General features: G+C 51.2%; 1 protein-coding gene and 1 non-coding gene across 25 annotated transcripts in view; one reads left to right on the forward strand and one right to left on the reverse strand.

Moving 5' to 3' along the window:
* Positions 1-21,052, reverse strand: part of PC (pyruvate carboxylase) — a 111,156-nt gene that overhangs the window by 57,343 nt on the left and 32,761 nt on the right. Inside the window, exon 1 of one of the 24 annotated variants that reach the window (XM_009008539.6) lies at positions 4,478-4,537. The exons of the other annotated variants lie outside the window; for them this stretch is intronic. The gene's annotated coding sequence lies outside the window, so the exon portion shown is untranslated. Of the gene's footprint in view, positions 1-4,477; positions 4,538-21,052 lie in introns of those variants that run through there. 24 annotated transcript variants of the gene reach the window in all.
* On the forward strand, positions 16,798-16,858 carry LOC118145965 (U7 small nuclear RNA). The gene has a single exon (XR_004731439.1). It is a non-coding gene; the product is annotated as a U7 small nuclear RNA (small nuclear RNA).

Consider the following 21,052-nt stretch of genomic DNA (forward strand, 5'->3'; position numbering starts at 1 on the left):
CAGCCTGTCCACCTGCTGAGCAGCCGCTGACTCGCCAGGACTTACTTTTCTGCTCTGCATTAGCAGGGGAGCGCTCAACCGAATGTAACAGCTTCTCCTCAAGGGTGAGAGATTAGATTGCTGAAAATCCCAGGGAGGAAGGAAGTATACAGGGTCTGGGACCTGCGGTGGGGAGTGGATCTATGAACGCCCCGGGGACACACTGCCTTTCCCATCTTCTCAGTCCCAGCCCAGAAGGGGTGCATGCTCAGCACCACCAACTCCTTTCCCCCATCCGAAGGAAGAGGTCGTGTCTTAGAATAATTATGAAAACAAGAATAATTCATCATAGCTGGAGTACTGGGCCCTGGGTGAGGCACCATCCTGTCTCCTCAGTACTCATGAGGCCAGTACTACATCATCTGTCCGTGCCGTTGACCTAGTCCCTCTACAGACTATACTTGTTATTATTTTTATTATTTTTGAGACAGAGTTTCGCTCTTGTTGCCCAGGCTGGAGCGCAACGGCACGATCTCGGCTCACTGCAACCTCCCCCTCCCGGGTTCAACTCATTCTCCTGCCTCTGCCTTCCGAGTAGCTGGGATTACAGGCGCCTGCCACCACGCCGGATAATTTTTGTATTTTTAGTAGAGATGGCATTTCACCATTTTGGTCAGGCTGGTCTGGAACTCCTGACCTCGTGATCCACCTGCCTCAGCCTCCCAAAGTGCTGGGATTACAGGCGTAAGCTACCGCGCCCAGCCTATTTTTAAAAATATTTTTTAGGTTGGGTGTGGTGGCTCATGCCTGTAATCCCAGCACTTTGGGAGGCCAAGGTTGGCAGATCACAAGGTCAGGAGATCAAGAACATCCTGGCCAACATGGTGAAACCCCATTTCTACTAAAAAATACAGAAAATTAGCTGGGCGTGGTGGTGCATGCCTGTAGTCCCAGCCACTCGGGAGGCTGAGGCAGGGGAATTGCTTGAACCCAGGTGGTGGAAGTTGCAGTGAGCCAAGATCTTGCCACTGCACTCCAGCTGGGCGACAGAGCAAGACTCCATCTCAATTTTTATTTTTATTTATTTATTTATTTTGAGACAGAGTGTCACTTTGTCACCCAGGCTGGAGTGCAATGGCGCGATCTCGGCTTACTGCAACCTCTGCCTCCTAGGCTCAACCAACTGTCGGGGCTGGTCTCAAACTCCTGGGCTCAAGTGATCACCTCCCAAAGTGCTGGGATTACAAATGTAAGCCACCGCGCCTAGCCTTAGAATGCCTGTCTCTTGAGGGCAGGGACCGTGGCTCCATCTCTACAAAAAATACAAAAATTAGCTGTGCATGGTGGCAAGCTCCTGTAGTCCCAGCTACTCAGGAGGCTGAGGTGGGAGAATCACCTGAGCCCGGTAGGTCAAGGCTGCAGTGAGCTGTGATTGCGCCACTGCACTCCAGCCTGTGTGATAGAGTGAGACCCTGTCTCAAAACAAACAAAAGACACAAATTCTAATGAAAAAAAAAGGACAAACACAAGGAACTATATGCCCAAGTGAGAAGGAAGGGCTAAGTCTGGACTGCAACGGTGGGAAAGGAGCAGCATTTAGAGTCAAACCTTGGGTTCAAATTCCGGCTTTGCTATCACCCATCATGTGACCTTAGGGAATGCACTCTACCTCTCTGGATCTGTTCGTCCGTCTATGAAACACATTTCTCCCTCTCAGCACAGAGGGCTGACAACGGATCTGTTTTACAGGAAACTTCAAATTGTCCCTTCAGTTTCATAAACTGTATACCACCATACACATGCAAAGGACTGTGATTAGATGTCACCTAATCAGAGCCATCAAGTGTTTACTGAGCAGTATGCCTGCGACACACACTTGAAGGATGGAGGATCACATAAAACATGGCCTCTGCCTTTAAGAAAATGACTCTCTGGTGACAAGGCAAGACTGGCACACTCAACATACAACAAACACATAGTGTGCGCAAAGGCACTGCTGAGAGAGAAAAGGGACAGGGGGCAGACGAGCCGCTTAGGAGAGCTAAGCGAAGCTCACGGAGGAGACACGCTTGGCCCGGCCCTAGGAAGGGCGCCAGTGCCTGCTGTGCAAGTGCACTGGGGTGAGAGGGAGAATCAGGGCCAACTGTCCTCATCTCCAAGTGTGGTCAAGCCGACTCTATTCAGGGTTAGGGGCCAGTGGAGCCGGTTCAAAGCCTGATCACAACCCCCTAATGCTAATTAATCTGGTTACCTAGAGGAACTAGCCTTGTCTGAGACTCTGTAAAATAAGAATAGTTATTTGACTTTGTATGTTCATTGGCAGGATTAAATATGAGAATGCATGTGAACTGGCCCCGCATTAGGGATGTAATACCAGAAGGGATTCTGACCTTTTGGAAGGAGAAATGCAGACACAATGATTTGGGGGTGATCAGCATAGAGGTAACAGCCAAAGCCATGAGAAAGAGCTTGGCTGGGCCCACCAGCTCCCTCCCCACCAGAACCACGGGTGCCTGGGCTGCCCAGGCCCTGGAGAGCTTAGTCCGGGTGTCACCACTCACCCGCTTTCCTGAGATGAGCACAGGAGTAGAGGTGGAACGGCAGAAATGTGAGGAGGAGAAACTGAGGCAGGAATGAAACTGAAGGGATGGTCTTAGGAGGGGCAAACAAATAGAGCTAGTATGTCACAGCACAGGAGCCCAGAAGAGAAGTTTCAGGCAGTGGTGGGCGGGCAGGGAGCCTGCAGTAACATGAGCTCTTAGAGTTGTAGGAAGGGCAGCACCCAGCTGACAACAACCAGGTGAGAGGCTGACATGGAAGCAACAGAAGATGAAGCAGGAGGTTTCAGAGAACAATATGCAGCCCTCCAAAAAAGTATGCATTCATTCATTCATTCATTCATTCATTCATTCATTCGATCAATTCTGACTGAGCCTTTACAACATGCCAGGCACTGTCCGTCATCAGAGTGAAAGTTGAGCAAGAGAGAACAGGTCCCTGTCCTCATGAAACTGACATTTCATTCCAGCCAGGAAACCAAATGCACAAACAAGACCATTCCAGATCCATCCTGATGTGTAAGTGCTGTCTTCTGGCCCGAGACCCCCTCCTGATGGCAGGTCTCCCTCAGTGTCACAGAAAAAGGCACCACCACATAGAGAACAAAGCCACAGAGCTCAATCCCTCCAACCCCGGCCTAAACTCCCAGGAGGGAAAGGCACGTTCTTAACAATTGCTGATCCTGAGAAGTTTGGGACTAAGCAGAGGAAAATCTAGCTGAAGAATACATAGATGTCGACGTCACCTCCATCCCGACCCTTCCCCCATAAGCATGTGTGTGTACACACACAGGCACACTGCATCTCTCCCTCTCCTTGGATTGTTATCCCATGACCTGGCAGGGAGCCCGGCCTGTTTGCAGTTAAAGAACCAGAGGCCATTTGGAACCTGATCAGTTTCTCCTCCTCCTGAATTGAGGAAAAGGTTTTCTTCAAAATGGGAGATGTTCTCTCCCCTTAGATCTGAGCAATGTGTCCTACTCAAACACCGGAGGTCTGGTCTCCCAAAATACGGGTAGTAACATGTTTTTCCTTCACTGCTGTCTAGGATGCCTCACATGTTAAAGAGAACATGACCTCAGCCCTCCAATTTCCCAGATTCCTAAAGGAAAGTGGGCCTTCCTGTTCTGTAACTCCAGGGCATTTTGGAAGGACTGAGCTGCTGGGGAGCTGGAGCACAGCACACGAGGGCCCGGCCCAGTGCTGAACTGAGAGTAGGGCCTCCTCATGACCACTGGCAGCTATGCCTTTTACACAGGGAGCCATGTGGCCTTTCCCCCAACTGTCACCACCATGCAAGGATGTTCTGGCCCAGAGCTCTAGGATCCATGGCCCATTCTCTTCTGTCCAAGGTCTCAGGCAAAATCTGTTCTCGGCCAGGCACAGTGGTTCAATGCCTATAATGCTAGCACTCTGGGAGGTGGAGGCGGGTGGATTACTTGAGGTCAGGAGGTCGAGACCAATCTGGCCAACATGGTGAAACTCCGTCTCTACTAAAAATGCAAAAATTAGCTGGACGTGGTGGCACATGCCTGTAATCCTGCCTACTTGGGAGGCTGAGGCAGGAGAATCACTTGAACCCAGGAGGCAGAGGTTGCAGTGAGCCATGATCACGCCACTGTACTCCAGCCTGGGTAACAGAGTAAAATTCAAAAACAAAAATGTCTGTCCCATGGTCAAGTAGGGTTTGCTGCCTCCTGCTTCTCAGCTTCCCCAAGCCTGACCAGAACTGTCCCCAGAGCCCCTGAGAAATGATCTCGTCCAACCCTCCCCTGGATTCCTGTTCTCTAAGGACTGTTCCCAGGATTCTTCCACCCTCTGCTCTTCCAAGTGCTAGAAGGCTGCCACGTTCCAGAGCGAAGAGCCACAATGGCCAGGATGTGTGGGCAACCCTACCCAGGACAAAGTGCCTAGTGGCTTCTGAAAGTTGGTCCCCTTACCGCGGCAGTTGGTCTGCAGAGTTTCAGGAAGGCCACACTGTTCCTGGAACACCTAAATCTGGGCCTGAGTCCTGCTGCCTGTTTATAATTGATGTGCTAGGTTAAGTCCCTGTCAATTACTTTCCAGAACTTCCCCGTCCTTTACCACTCCCAGGAGAGAGAGGCTGCTTGGGAGCCAATCTCTGGCTTAGGGGTGGGCCTTGAGTAGATTGAGGGAAGGGTAAAAAACAAACATCAGGTCAGGGGTGAGCTGGAAGGGCGGCGGTCAAAAGCCACTGCCCATGAGTTCTGGTGGAATGATGAAAGGGCAATGGTGTTTGAGTTTCACAAAGGAGGCAGGGCCAGGGCCAGGGCTGGGAAAGCCAGCCAGGAGGAGAGAGAGAGGGATCTCGCCTGAGGAAAGAAGATTCAATGGGGAGAAGAAAAAAGGACTCAAATGTCTTCTTCCTCCTTCCTGCTGAGACCTCGCTCTGCCTTGGGTTGTCCACCTGGGAAGTGGTGACATCATGGGCCTGTCTCCCCACAGGGCCAGGAGACGGATCCCTCCCCAGGGCGCATGTTACCTGGTGGTTGATATGGACTGGTGGCCCAGTATGATTTATCAGCAAGCAGATTTTCAAATGCTTGAACATACTATGAAGTCACCCAGCTCAGTCCAGTCAGGAGCCAGAAGAGAGCGCCCACCTACTGGGCACCATTCCACCATCGCAAAACAGCCAAACACCAGGCTGAGCTCTGACAAGTTCCTTGGAGGAGGAGGCAGTCAGCGGCTCACTGTCAGATCTTTGCTTGGCTGGCTAATTGGTGAGAAGTCTTGAATGGTTCTGTGCGCTCACTGTGTGACAGGAGCCAGCATCTGAAGAGAGCGGGTGGGCTGAGCCTGCTTCGGAAACGTAAACACGGCCTGATCCAAGCCAGGCAGAGGTCTGAACATCGCAACATCCCGAAAGCACGTGTTCACTGGAAAGTCAGCGTGGAGGCATCCTGCACATTCCTTCAGGTCCAATATCCCGATTAACACTGGCACCTCTGTTTCCACTTCTCCATCTTTTCCCAAGAGGACCATAAGCAGCTTTCTGTTTCCCTTCCAGTCCATGAAGGAAGGGGGCTACCCACTAAGAAATTCTGACAAAGACAGGCAGCCCGAGACCCTAGAAGGTGTACCCAGAATGACACTCAAACTACAGGGCCTGCCTGGGAATGAAGAGTAGAGGAGCTGCTGGAACACCGAGGTGGGAAATAGTGGAAGGTCCCCGTGTCCAGGGCTACATGGCTGGTTGTGACAATTCCTGTCCTTATCCTACCACCAGGACAGGATCCGGGTGCCTCTTACCCAGCTGGAGGCAGAGAGGTGCCACCAACTCCCACACTCACCTTGAGATTTGCCATCTGGTCGGTGAGCTGCTGGGGGCGCTGGAGCTGAGGAAATGCCCGCATCAAGCCTGCACCCCAGCCTAAGCCTCATCTAGGGGTGCCGGTCCCAGTGACTTGCCCAAGGTCATACTTGTCATGAGCCCCAGCCAGCTTCATCATTTCTCCGCACATAGCGATCACGCAGGACACGATCTTCGGAACAGGTGTCCCTACCGCTCCCCTCACAGGAGAAGCTGCCTGAGAGCCAGGCCACAGCTTACTCAGCTCTGCCTGCAGTGAGCATTTCACAGGCAGCGGCTACTGGATTGGACTAAAAATGTCAATCACCACCACATGTCCTATTCGGTCCAGTGCAGTCTGCCTGAGTCTCCATCAGCACTGGGGACCCAGAGCTGACAAGAAGACACAGTTCCTGCCCTCCAGGAGCTCACATCAGGGAGGACACTAGACACACAGACAGAGAGGTGAAACCAGGTGTGGTGGGGACCAAAGGAAGCAAGCACCAGCAAGGAACTAGTGGGGGGAGGAGGGGACTAGTGGTATCAGGAATCCATGGGAGTTGAGACTCACCCACAAGCTGAGTGACTGAGGACTGGAGGGAAGGGAACAGGGAAGAGAAGTGGCGTGGCTGGGACGCTGGCCATTATGGTCACAAACATGCAAAGTTTGGCACAGCTGGAGCACCGGGGGTGAGCTGAAGGGGACACAGGGGCCGGACCACTCACTGCGGCAGAGCCACACAGCATGATCCATGCTGTCCTCACTTTACACAGAAAGTCCACTGTCGGAAAACCCAACAATGAACCTTCTACGCAATTGTCAAACACCCTTGAAACCAACAATTACTACGACTTCATAGTTGGAAAGTTGGTTTCCTCATCTGAGAAAACCACAAGTGTGTGACTAAGAGTCTGGCTTAGTTAAACGGTAGCAAGGTCAGGAGCTGCTGCCCTGGCGAATGAGTGGCTCACATGCTCAGCAGCACTGTTAGTCCTGGGTGACAAACAGAACCAGGCTTCCAGCTCGAGGCTCCAGGTGGAGAACAAGCCGATTTGTGCTCAGCTTGGGGTAGTGCTTGCCTCTGCCCCATCCCTGTCTTGGCTCATGGTCCATCCTGTACAAAGCTCCCTGTGCCATCAGGGCAGCTGGATGCATCCTTCGCTTGTGCCACCGCAAATCTAACCACACATGCATTGATGTCACATTACTTCAATGAAGCACAGCAAGCACGTAGAGTTTCTTTCATGTATTCAGGAAGCTTGTAAGGACTGTCCACCGCGTAACAGAAATGAGGTATGTGCTACGGGGAAGCAGAGAGAGGGTGACGGCCCCACACTCTAAGAATTCACCACGTGGCCAGTGGATGCAACATCTGCATGTGGCAAATTAGTATCCCCCCCCAGAGTTAACTGCCAAACGATAAGGCTGCAGGGCCGGGGACCACATGGGCTAAGGTTTCCAGGCCTCTACTGTCTCTCCATGACCCCTGGAAACATGCAACAAGCCACCCACCTTGTAATACGGGATCTGGGCCAAAGAGCAAATGCTCTGGACTGATCCAACCCAACCCTAGTTGTTGACAGGCTCACCGTGTCCCAGAATGCCCCAGTGTCCTTCCTTCTCCACACGGGTCACATAAACCCACCATTGCCCTCTCCCAGCACTGCAGTGTGAGCTCTGAGAACTGTATTTCACTGCGGCTCCAATACTTAAGTTGCTCCTCAGCTTGGGGATTTACGGAACCTTCTGAACCTCACTTTCCTGATCTATAAAACGCAAAGGATCTGAGCCATCTTGCGGAATTGCTATGAAAACCCAATGAGGTAATGCATTTTCGAAACACCTAAGAGAGTCTAGCACAGTACATATGTCCAAGGAAATGACCCCAATGGTTAGCCCTTGTGACAACAGCCCTAATCCTTCTCTCTTCCATCATGCCCTGGGGCCTCAATATAAGAGAGGCCAAGACCTAGACACAGCCCAGGGAGGCTAAGAATAGCATGTCAGTCTCATGTAGGGTGACAACTGGAAGGAGCTGTGAGCTGTGAATCAGTCATGGCCCTATCTCTGCTACTGTTAACCAGTGCTGTGCCAAGAAGCAAGTCACCCCACCATCCTGGGCTTCAGTTTCTTTCCCCACTAGACCAGGGATAATAAATAATTACCAGCCCTCTTCACAGGAGCAGCGTGGAAAAAAATAAACCATAACCTAGGTGCAACGGCAGATGCCTGTAATCCCAGCTACTTCAGAAGCTGAGGCAGGAGGATCACTTGAGCCCAGGGGTTCGAGGCTGCAGTGAACTATGATCACATCTGTAAACAGCCACTGCACTACGGCCTGGGCAACACAGCCAGAGCTAGCCTCAAAAAAAAGGTAAGACACATCCCGGTCTTCAGTCTAGTTAAGAAGAGGAAGAGAGGGCCGGGCGCGGTGGCTTAAGCCTGTAATCCCAGCACTTTGGGAGGCCAAGGCCGGTGGTTCACGAGGTCAAGAGATCGAGACCATCCTGGTCAACATGGTGAAACCCCGTCTCTACTAAAAAAATACAAAAAATTAGCTGGGCATGGTGGCACGTGCCTGTAATCCCAGCTACTCGGGAGGCTGAGGCAGGAGAATTGCCTGAACCCAGGAGGTGGAGGTTGCGATGAGCTGAGATCGCGCCATTGCACTCCAGCCTGGGTAACAAGAGCGAAACTCCGTCTCAAAAAAAAAAAAAAAAAAAAAAGAAGAGGAAAAGAAAGACAACAAGCATTGAAAAGAATACAAACTCAGGAATAAATTTAACAAAAGAAGTGCAAACCTTAGGCCAGGTGCGGTGGCTTGTGCCTGTAATCCCAGCACTTTGGGAGGCTGAGGCTGGTGGATCAAGAGGTCAGGAGCTCAAGACCAGCTTGGTGAAACCTTGTCTCTACTAAAAATAACAAATTAGCCAGGCATGGTGGCCCACACCTGTAATCCCAACGACTCGGGAGGCTGAGGCAGGAGAATCACTTGAACCAGGAGGCGGAGGTTGTGGTGAGCCGAGATTGCACCACTGCGCTCCAGCCTGGGAGACAGAGAGATTGACTCCGTCTCAAAAAAAAGTAAAGAAATGCAAACCGTATACACCGAAAACTATAAAAGACCATTGAAAGAAATTAAAAAGCTAAAGGAAAGATACTACATGTTCACGGATTGCGCCTTCGTGCTGCTAAGATGGTAATTTCCCCATAGTAACTACAATCCCCATCACAATCCAAGATGGCCCACCAGTGTGGCCCACCACTGCCTTTCCACCATTGGTGCAAATGTTTTTCAGTGTTTTTCCACACTGGAAAAGCAAAGAACCTCTTGGTATTGTTATGGAAATGCTTTTGACTCATAGACTCCCCCTGGAATGGTCTTGAGGAGCTGCAGGGGCCTGGGGACCTCACTTTGAGAACCACCAATCTAGGACGACACTCCCTGCTGGCCTGGGAGAAAGTAAAGCCAATTTTAGAATAAAACAAATAGTCTTTTTTACCTTGGGACACAAAAAGAGTCAAGGAGATGCGGGGGGGTGATTCCTGCCTGAGCAGGTGGGAGGGCTAACCTCGGTGCTACATCACTGACGGCTGTAAAGGGCGGAGCTCACCTGAGCAGCCGCTTCCTGTGGACGCTTCTGAATCTAACAACCTGCTCTCCCCTGGTTTCCCCTCCATCCTTTCCATTCCTTTGACCTCAGCACAAAGCTCACCTGAGCAGCCGCTTCCTGTGGACGCTTCTGAATCTAACAACCTGCTCTCCCCTGGTTTCCCCTCCATCCTTTCCATTCCTTTGACCTCAGCACAAAGCAGGCAGCTTTAAGTCGTGGGATCCTTTTCCTGCTTCCCCACGACAGTGGGCCGAGAGGGAATGGGAATGGCTGGGGAGGGAGGGCAAGCAGCAGAAAGGGAAGAGAAGGCAAATCCTATCAGCTCCTGCCTCTGCCCAGCTGCCCCAGCCTCAGTTCACCTGCGGTGGGGAGGGTCCTCCCAATTCCCACCACACTCCCTCCCTAACAATTAGCCCCCTAGTTCGACGTTAACGAAGAGCTCCTTCTGCCGCAGCTGAAATCACTTGGCAGGAAGGCTCCATCTCTCAGCACCGCAGTTATAAGCCCCACCCAGCAACGCACACGAGACCCCCAGTTGGCTCAAAGCCCAGTCCTCACAGGATATTCAGTAAAACAACGTGCAATCCGGGTGGGAAGGAATTTCTCATTGGAGACGAGACTGTTACAACCACAGCCATGGTAAAGCCTCTTGGCCTGCAGAGCCAAAGGCAGAAAACAAAGTGCCATTCAGGCCCCGGGGACACAGAATAGGCCCTTATGCTCCTTTCTGGTTCAGACCCAGAGCTGCTAAGCAGAGCTGGAAGACCCAATGGGTGGCTCCTGGGCAGGGTTGATTCTAGGATGCATAGGTCCCCAGACAAATACATTTTGGGGACTCGTCTATATAAAGACTTGAGTCACTCAAAATCAGTGTGTTGGCACCAGCATGGCAGCCCAATCTCACATGGTTCCCACGAAAGAAATACTGCAGCCCTCTCCCGGCACCGGGCCCCAGGACAACTCCACAGAACACCTGTTGTCCCTGGGCGAGGTAGAGGGATGGAGAGTCCCCTGAAGGGGCCAATACGGATCCCAGGGTGGGTTTGCAACACCCAGCCGGAATGGTATTGGGGGCCCCCCGCCAGCCCCAGACACTGGAGGAGGACCTGGAAAATTTGGAGGAAGGTACCCCTCAGGTGCAGTCGGCATAGGAGCCACATGTGCCCAGGCCTAAGGCTAGTACTGACCCTGAGGACACACAGCGACAAAGATGGGTTTGAAGGGTTTCTTAACCCCTCTGGGGTATCAAGTTATCTGGGTAATCCAAACACTTCGGGAAGTCATCGGGGCTTTCTCTTCCTCCCTATGATCTCTATCTCGTCTTCCTACTGAATCAAACAGAATGGCTTGTTTCGATTTTTTTTTTTTTTTTTTGAGAAGAGTCTTGCTTTGTTATCCAGGCTGGAGTGCAGTGGTGTGATCTCAGCTCACTGCAACCTCCTCCTCCTGGGTTCAAGCGATTCTCTTGCGTCAGCCTCCTGAGTGGCCGGGACTACAGGCATGCACCACCACGCCCAGCTAACTTTTGTATTTTTCGTACAGACAGGGTTTTACCATGTTGGTCAGGCTGGTCTGGAACTTCTGGCCTCTAGCAATTCACCCACCTTGGCCTCCCAAAATGCTGGGATTACAGACGTGAGCCACTGCACCCAGCCTGTTTTGATTTTTACTTGTCCCTGCCCAATCTTGCTCCATAAGGTCAACAAGTAAGAAGGCAGGAAAAAGAAAGACTACGAGGAGCCCTTTGAAGGAAGGACTGAGGCTGGCCCACAGTAAATGCTCAAAAAACATGAAATCTACAAACTGATAATTCACTGCCAGGCAAGGAAGCATTTAATTCAACTCCAAACAGGCCCTGCCCCCTTGAGCCATTTCTGCCATCACCTCCAATGACTACCAGGGGCTGCTTGGTAGTCGTGACAGGCAAGTCGTGGTGGCTCACATCTGTAATCCTAGCACTCTGGGACGCCAAAGTGGGAGAATGGCTTGAGTCCAGGAGTTCAAGACCAGCCTGGGCAACACAGGGAGACGCCATGTCTAGAAAAAATAAAGAATTAGCTGGGCATGGTGGTGCACGCCTGTGGTCCCAGCTACTCCAGATGCTGAGGTGGAAAATCACTTGAGCCTGGGTGAGTTTGAGGCTGCCGTGAGCCATGATGGTGCCACTGCACTCCAGCCTGGGTGACAGAGCAAGACCCTGCCTCAAAAAAAAAAAAACAAAAAACAACTGTGCCAGCAGGGTCCTAGGGTGCACCAATGGGAAGGGCTCACAAGGCAAAAAGACAGCCCCAGCAACCAGGCTCCAGCTAGGGAGGGAGGGCGGGTGCTGGTGCCATAGCTCCTTCCGCCCTCCACTCCATTTCACAGAGAGCTTGTGGTGGAGTCTCTGAAACCACCCTAAGGTTCCCCCTGTTCTGCCAAGCTCCACACCCAGGTGCTGCCCGCTGCGAGAGGCCGATAACCACAGCGGGAGGGAGGCTTCCCCTGATGGGCCAGCGAGTTAGGGCACTCTCATTACCCACCGTGCTTTGCCTCACAGCTGTCATTGAACAGGGAATGGCCTTCTGCCTGTCCCCTCTGATGACAGGAGACGGCTGGGGCCTTCTCCCTGCTGTGTCTCCAGCATGAAGCCTGCAGCCTAGAACACAATCGTGCTCAGTAAATAGTCGTAGAGCAAAGGCAAGTTTCCCTAAGCCGCATGGCAGCCCCTGGAGCTAAGGGCAGCTGCAACCACCTGGTGCCCTGGGATCCTGCAGGGAGCCAGGAAGCCAGGGCTCCAGGGGTGATTCCACTCCATCCACGGAGGACTACCAGGGCCCTGTCCTCAGCGAGAGCTACCAGAAGAAGGACCACAGGCCTCAGAGGTGGTTCTAAGACTTCCTTGACTTACCCTAGTCTCATGCTAACGTAAGAGAGAGAGCAGTCAGGCAAAAATCCCGGACCTGAAGAGCACACACTGCTGGGGGAAGCCTGGTCCCAGTCCTCTGAGGCCCCAGACTTGGTTGTCTCCCTTCTTTCTCCGTCCTTCACAGGCATCAGCCACTGCCTCTTTTGGCACCTTGAGCTCAACCCCTCCCACCGTCTCCGTCTTTCCTGCTATGCCCTTCACAGCCTCCACTCCCCTCTGCTCCGGTCCTTCCTCCTCCTCACCCTCCAAAACAAGCAAACCAACTGTGTTTCTTTCAGCCACTGCTTCTGCTGGAACTCACCTACTGCTGGAGGGGCTCGACAGGAACAAATGCCCTCCGCACAGGGGCCGCCTCTCCCCCCCCAACTCCCCGCCTCACCCACTACACTTGGCCAGCCCCCGTGGTCTTTCCCTTAGCATAGGTCAGGCCACGCCCACAGCTGTAGACCGCAAGCCCGTCCTGCGCATTGCCAAGCAGTTTTATTTTATTATTACTATTATTAGTTTGTAGACATGGGTTCTCACTATGTTGCCCAGGCTGGTCTTTACCTCCTGGACCCAAGTGGTCCTCCCATCTCGGCCTCCGAAAGTGCTGGGATCACAGGTGTGAGCCATCGCGCCAGACCTGCCAAGCAGTTTTGTCTGTGCTCCGATCAGGATGAAGGAAGACCCCACTGTCTAAGCCAAGCGCTGGCTACAGGCAGCAGGTGACTCACCTCAATTCTGGGGAACCTGAGTTCCTAGAAGCTGCCAGTCCTGAGGCTACAGCTTAGTCGCCTTAGTCTCCCTAATGGCTAACTGAGCAGTGATCCAAGAAGGCCCTGGGCAAAGAGGGAAATAATAAACCCAGAAGGGAGAAAAACATGGCGCTGCAGACCGTAAACAAGATTCGGTAGCAGAAACCCGAATCCCAGCCCTAGTCCTTCATGACCCCCGGCAAATCATCTCCAAACCCAGAACCCTCACCCCACGCAGGAATGTTTTTGTTTTTGTTTTTTTGAGACAGTCTTGCTCTATCACCCAGCTGAAGTGAGTGGTGCAATCTTAGCTCACTGCAACCTCCGCCTCACAGGTTCAAAGGATTTTCGTGCCTCAGCCTCCTGGGTGGCTGGGATTACAGGTGTGCACCATCATGCCTGGCTAATTTTTGTATTTTTAGTAGACCTGGGGTTTCACTGTGTTGGTGAGGCTGGTCTCGAACTCCTGGCCTCAAGTAATCCACCCACCTCAGCCTCCCAAAGTGCAGGGAGCCCAAAGCGTGAACCACCTGGTCTTCACTTAGAAATGTATACTAAAGCACTCTACTTATCACAAGGGTCTATGCAAATCGGTGTAAGTTTCCAGAGATCGCCCTTCACCTTTTCCTACCTAAGATGAAGTTCAAGGGCATAAAGAATTGATAAGCTAAGAGGTCAAGTCTGAAATCCTAGAGCTAAGCTCCATGGAAAACTGGAACTGGGCTGGCAGACTGATGCCATTTCTTTGTAGGCTGCACTTGTTGCTTGGCATTTTGTCTTCCAGCTTCTCTTGTGTATGCTCGTTGCCTTAGCTAGACTTCAGCTTTGAAATGTCTAACACCTACATGATGCCTGTCCACTGCACTGGTGGATATGACAGTTACTGACAAGGGGAAAGGGTCTGGAAGACCCTTGGCATTCTGTACAATAAGGGGCAAATTTATTTGGCCTGAACTTCGGTTACCTGGGGCAAGAGGCACCTGAGCCCAGCCTCAGCCTTCTGGGATCATGGCACTCACACCCCAGGGTTGGCTCCATGGGCAGCCTAGAGCCTGGGATTGTCCAAGAGGACCTCCTGCTGCAGGAAGGGGACAAACTGGAAGCTGGTTAGCTTTCCCCTAAGTTAGCACATACCTGATAGAGCACCCACCATGATTTGCAAAATCTATAGTCAAATGCCCAAGTCCCTTCCCTCACAGCAGCCAGTGAGCTCTCTAGGTGGTGATGAAAACAGCAAATAGAACTCTTTTCCCACCTCTTAAAGAACTTTGCATTAAAGAAAAATTCATGACGGGGCACAGGGGCTCACGCCTGTAATCCCAGCACTTTGGGAGGTCGAGGCGGGTGGATCACCTGAGGACAGAAGTTCGAGTCCAGCCTGGACAACATGGTGAAACCCCATCTCTACTGAAAATACAAAAACCAGCTGGGTATGGTGACAGGTACCTGTAATCCCAGCTACTCGGGAGGCTAAGGCAGGAGAATCGCTTGAACCCAGGAGGTAGAGGTTGCAGTGAGCCGAGATTGCACCACTGCACTCCAGCCTGAGCATAAAGACTCTGTCTCAAAAAAAAAAAGAAAAATTCGGCCGGGCACGGTGGCTCACGCCTATAATCCCAGCACTTTGGGAGGCTGAGGCAGGTGGATCATGAGGTCAAGAGATCAAGACCATCCTGGTCAATACGGTGAAACCCGGTCTCTACTAAAAATACAAAAATTAGCTGGGCATGGTGGCGTGCGCCTGTAATCCCAGCTACTCGGGAGGCTGAGGCAGAATTGCTTGAACCCAGGAGGTTGCAGTGAGCTGAGATCGCACCACTGCACTCCAGCCTGAGCGACAGAGTAAGACTCAAAAAAAAAAGGAAAATTTATACGCAAGGCAGTTAAAATTCCTCTTTCCACTCCCAAGTCCTGTAGAAGGGAGGTAAACAAACTATAATGTTTTTTGAGTCCACTAAAACCAACTCCGCAATTAACACTCTACTTCTAGGCTGGGCGTGGTGGCTCATGCCTACAATACCAGCACTTTAGGAGGCTGAGGCAAGACGACTGCTTGAGTCCAGGAGTTCAAGACCAGCCTGGGCAACAGAGTAAAACATCATCTCAAAAAAATATACAAAATCAGCCGGGCGCAGTGGCTCACGAGGTCAAGAGACTGAGCCAACGTGGTGAAACCCCATCTCTACTAAAAGTACAAAAAATTAGCCAGGCATGGTGGTGCGTGCCTGTTGTCCCAGCTACTTGGGAGGCTGAGGCAGGAGAATTGCTTGAAACCGGAAAACGGAAGTTGCAGTGAGCCAGGATCGAGCCACTGCACTCTAGCCTGGCGACAGAGCAAGACTCTGTCTCAAAGAAAAAAAAAAAAATGTACAAAATCTATTTTTTTTTTTTTTTTTTGAGACAGAGTCTTGCTCATTGCCCAGGCTGCAGTGCAGTGGCACAATCCAGGCTTGCTGTAGCCTCTGCCTCCTGGGTTCAGGAGATTCTCATGACTCAGCCTCCTGAGCAGCTGGGATTACATGTGTGCACTACCAAGCCCAGCTAATTTTTTGTGTTTTTGTAGAGATGGGGTTTCGCCATGTTAGCCAGGCTGGTCGCGAACTCCTGACCTCAAATAATCCGCCCACCTCAGCCTCCCAAAGTGCTGGGATTACAGGCATGAGCCACCACTCCCGGCTCAACAAAATCTACTTCCACCATTCTGGTTTTAGGGGTGTGGGTGTAGTGATAAGTAGGGAGGTAAGAGACAGAAGAATAAATAAGAGGCTTCCTCACTCCCTAAGCCATGCTGAGCATGTGTGACCTCCAAATAGTCTTTTAACTCTGGCCTCAAGTCAGCGCCCCCAGACCAGTAGAGAAAGCCCAGGAGGGGGCGGCAACATTCAGAACTTCTCCCTGTAAGATTTCATCTACTCAGAAGTTCCTTTAATAGGGAAGCTCAGAGAGGAACTAAACCAAGCCCCCTAAGTTTCCAGCACCCATAGAAACAAGAGGGTTTCGAGAGTCCCTGAAGACTCACACTATCCTGGAACTCTGGGCCCACGTGGACTATCTCAAGCTGTCTGGGTTAGCCTCAGAAGGTAAAATGAATGGAAAATTCTTTTTCTATTTTCAAATTCTCTCTTCAGGCCAGGTACAGTGGCTCACACCTGTAATCCCAGCACTTTGGGAGGCCAAGGCAGGTGGATCACTTGAGGCCAGGAGTTCCAAACCAGCCTGGCTAACATGGTGAAATCCTGTCTCTACTAAAAATACAAAAATTAGCCAGGTGTGGTGGCACATGACTGTAATCCCAGCTACTCGGGAGGCTGAGGCACGAGAAACATTTGAACCTGGGAAGCAGAAGTTGCAATGAGCTGAGATCAAGCCACTGTACTCCAGCCTGGGCAACAGGGTGAGACTCTGTCTCAAAAAAACAAAAAAAAGTATTCCTTTACTCACACCCTTAAAGGACATCTTTGCAGAGCTCTGAGTAGGGCCTGTGTCTCCTGAGATCTCCAGGAGCTTGACAAGCTGGGAAGAAATGATAAGCCATTGGCTGGTGAGGAGGGGCAGGGTAGCGACAACAGTCACTTTAGCCAGAGGCAGTGAATACACCAATGCTGAGGATCTGTGCCAGGAGCTGCAAACAGATGACAAGGGAGGGGAGAGGGATCTAACTCACTGAGAACACACGAGTCGGGCAGGGGGTGTTACAGCTCTTTAGAATTTGTCTAGCAGGCTTTCAGGTCTTCGCCAGAAAGCCTCATCTAAAAAACAAAAACAAAAACACAAACCTAAGCCACAACGCTTGGAGAAGAGGTACAGAGATGTTGTATGACTCAGGAGGAATCCCTGGGCTTATAAAATGGGCATCAGGTCAAAGGCACATCAGTGACCCAAAGTTCTGCAAATGTCTTGATGACAGCAATTACAGCCTTGGAATGCAGGTTACCATGGTGCCTCGCACAGAATGATTGTTGAATGAATAAATGAATGAATGGACTCCGAGTGAGCCTGGCTCATTCTGGTAACCAAACACAGAGACAAGTATGTGTGAGGAGGAAAGACCCAGGGTATGCCACGCCTCCTCCTGGGGCACAGAGGAGGGAGGAGGGGAACGACGAGCAAGATGGTGTTCTCAGACTCCGCAGGCCAACACAATGAATCCAGCTGGCTCAGAAGACACCCTGCAGAAAGGTGCCAGGCTACTCGTCGGCAAGAACTTCCCTGTAACGGGTATTCACCCAGCACCCGTCACCCTCGTACGGGCAACAGAAATTTCTTTCTTCTTTTTCCTGCCACAAGTCCCTGCCTAACAGCTGGAAGGAAAGAAAGCCTGAAACTTAAATTCAGCTTTGGAAAGAAGCCCCAGATCTCAGATGATAAAGCTGGGACAAGGGAGGGGGACAGGAAAACAGACATGGATCTAACACTGGAGAAAGTGGCAGCCCCTGGAAGGCCTGTCCCCTGGGCACCTGTCTAGAGCATCCGAAAGGGCAGAGAGCCAACCCTAAGCAACAGCTTCCCAGCAATCCCCAGAATCACAGAGTCATTTCTTTCTTTTTTTTTTTTTGAGACGGAGTTTCGCTGTTGTTACCCAGGCTGGAGTGCAGTGGCACGATCTCGGCTCACCACAACCTCCGCCTCCTGGGTTCAAGCAATTCTCCTGCCTCAGCCTCCCAAGTAGCTGGGACTACAGGTGCATGCCACCATGCCCAGCTAATTTTTGTATTTTTAGTAGAGACAGGGTTTCCCCTTGTTGACCAGGATGGTCTCGATCTCTTGACCTCATGATCCACCTGCCTCGGCCTTCCAAAGTGCTGGGATTATAGGCGAGAGCCACTGCGCCCGGCCCACAGTCATTTCTTTGTCTTCCTTCCTTCAGTGGACTATCAGAACTCCAACCTCCTCAGGGAATAGAGCTGAGCCGGGATGCAAATGTAACGTGTTCAGGACATAGAAATACAGGCGTGAGAGCAGGGCAGTGTGGCCGAGGATGGAATGCCTTACTTGGCCCTTGGCTCAACGGCCACCCACCTGCATCCATCCATGCGCCGGTTCCCATGGCGGCATCACGAGGAAGACAACTCGCTTTCCCTAGGGCAACGCAGAGTATGGAAACCCCGCTAAAAACTCAGCTGCTTGCTAAAAACACTTCTCAAATCCTGGGCAGGTTATCTTCATCTTCACGATAGCCTTAAAGAAGCAGTGTTTCAGAGAGGAAATGAAAGGAAAAAGAGCACACAGGCCAAGGATAATTTTGTAAAACATGAAAACCACGACGTCTAAGCGAAGAACCCTGCTTCCTCCCAGGTATCGGTCAGATGCTCCTGGGGTCAGAAAAATAAAAGGAAGCAAAAGATTTTGCAAAGGACACAAGCACCGAAATGACAAAGCAAAACCCTGGAGCCATTCAGAGAAATAAACGCACAAACATGCCGGCAATCTGGGGGCAGTGGCTTTGTTCCGGTGCAGGGGAAGGCAGGGGCATGGCAGCGGGTCACAGACGGGAGCCTGGATCTGAGCTCCGCCACCCCCCGGCTGGAAGACCCCGGACAAGCAGTCCACCCCTTGGAGCCTCAGTTTCTTCAGATTAAACATCTTTGCCCTCCAGGACTGTTGTAAGTCAGTAGAGATAATTCCTGAAGACGCCCCAGGAGAGCAGAACGAACTTAGTTGCCATTATTATTTATAGTTGCTATGATGATGATTCCACTGTTGTATTCTTTCATACAGATTTAGCTCTCGGTGAGGAAAAACCAAACAGCAGATCCAAAACCAGCCAAGAATTCTAATCTCATTTCCCCCAAACTCTGGAGCTGTCCCTGAGAATCTGACAAGGCTCTGCAAAGAGAAAGAGGGAGTTCCCTCTCCTACCCCATCTTCCTCATGACAATTCCCCTGTGTTTGTGAATGAGGTTAGAGGTCCGTTGGTCTACATAGAGCCAGCACCTAAAATCCCAGAACAGATTCACTGAAGAAGTATAAAGGTTTCAGACAGTCTGAAATCTGCGAGGAGAGTCGGGGCTGGAGATCTAAATAGAATAATGACAAGAAGGATGAGGAGACAGCTACAGATAGAGGTACTTCATTTAACAAATAACGGTACCATTCTAAGATTAAAACAGTCTTTCAGTCATCAGCATTGGCTGGAAAAAGCAATGAGCCTAGGCCGGGCACAGTGGCTCACACCTGTAATCCTAGCACTTTGGGAGCCCAAGGCTGGCGAATCGCTTTAGGTCAGGAGTTATAGACCAGCCTGGCCAATGTGTTGAAACCCTGTCTCTACTAAAAACACAGAATTAGCTGGGCATGGTGGTGCACACCTGTTATCCCAGCTACTCCGAAGGCTGAAGCAGGAGAATCGCCTGAACCCGGGAGGTAGAGGTTACTTGTAGGGAGCCGAGATGGTGCCACTGCACTCTAGCCTGGGTAAAAGAGCAAGACTGTCCAAAAAAAAAAAGCACCAAGGCTCAGTGGCTCACACCTGTAATCCTAGCACTTTGGGAGGCCAAGGCAGGCAGATTGCCTGAGCTAAGGAGTTTGAGACCAGCCTGGACAACATGGTGAAACCCCATCTCTAATAAAACACAAAAAATTAATGGGGCATGGTGGTGGGCTGGACACCTGCAGTCCCAGCTACTCAGGAGGCTGAGGCAAAAGAATTGCTTGAACCCAGGAGGCAGAAGTTGCAGTCAGCGGAGATCGAGCCACTGCACTCCAGCCTGGGGAACAGAGCAAGACTGTCTCCATAAAATTAAAAAAAAAAAAAAAAGTGGCCAGGTGAGGTGGCTCACGCCTGTAATCCACTTTGGAGGCCAAGGCAGGCGGATCACCTGAGGTCGGGTGTTCAAGACCAGCCTGACCAACATGGTGAAACCCCGCCTTTATTTAAAAAAAAAAAAAAAAGCAATGAGCCCAGCTAGCACTTCCAGAGGCGCATCCACAACTCCAGGGGCACCTGGTCTCCTCCATTCTTTCCTTTCTGTCTCCGGCCCAGATGCCTACGTGGCTGCCAGCAACATAGGCACAAGCTATTTACCACCCACAAGGAAGCCCAGAGCCCTAGACAGCTGGAGAAGATGAGGCTTCTGCATTACTGGGAAGGCTCATTAGTTTCACTTCATTTCCTAGGCTTTAACCCTGACTGTGATGAACCACCTTGTCCAAGCTTGCTGTTAGCTAAAACACGGGTTTCAGACAGTTCCTAGAAAAATGACGGAAGAAAACAGCAAGGCATAGTCAATAACACGACTAGCTTCTCACACACAGAGAACGGCCCACCATTGCTGCCACGTCCCGTCTTGAGGTGTGCTGAGTAACCACGGGGCAGCAGGGAAAGGTGAACAGACAGAGGCCGGCTAGGAACAGCTCCACTGCACAACACAGGGAAAGGGAAAAGAGACCCATCGGTACATTCCTTACGAGAGAGCTATGGAATACACAGGGCTTGGGTTTTGTTTTTGTTTTTGAGACAGAGTTTCGTCTGCTGCCCAGGCTGGAGTGCGGTAGTGGCGCAATCTCGGCTCATTGCCACCTCTGCCTCCTAGATGCAAGTGATTCTCCCTCTTCAGCCACCGGAGTAGGGCTTAGATCTGCTCACCTTGGCCTCCCAAAGTGCTAGGATTACAGATGTGAGCTACCATGCCTGGCCAATACATAGGGTTTAAAAGGTCACAGAAAAGCACACAGCTTCAGAATGTCAGAAGACTTCAAACCAAAAAAAAAAGAAAAAAGAAAAGAAAAAAAGTGGCCGAGCACAGTGGCTCATGTCTGTAATACCAGCACTTTGATAGGCTAAGGACAGTGGATCACTTGAGGCCAAGAGTTCAAGACCAGCCTGGCCAACATGGTGAAACCATGTCTTTACTGAAATGCGAAAATTAGCCAGGTGTGGTGGCACACACCTGTAATCCCAGCTACTTGGGAGGCTGAGACACAAGAGTCTCTTGAACCTGGG

The sequence above is a fragment of the Callithrix jacchus genome, chromosome 10 (assembly GCF_049354715.1).
Source record: "Callithrix jacchus isolate 240 chromosome 10, calJac240_pri, whole genome shotgun sequence".
Taxonomy (NCBI): Eukaryota; Metazoa; Chordata; class Mammalia; order Primates; family Cebidae; genus Callithrix; species Callithrix jacchus.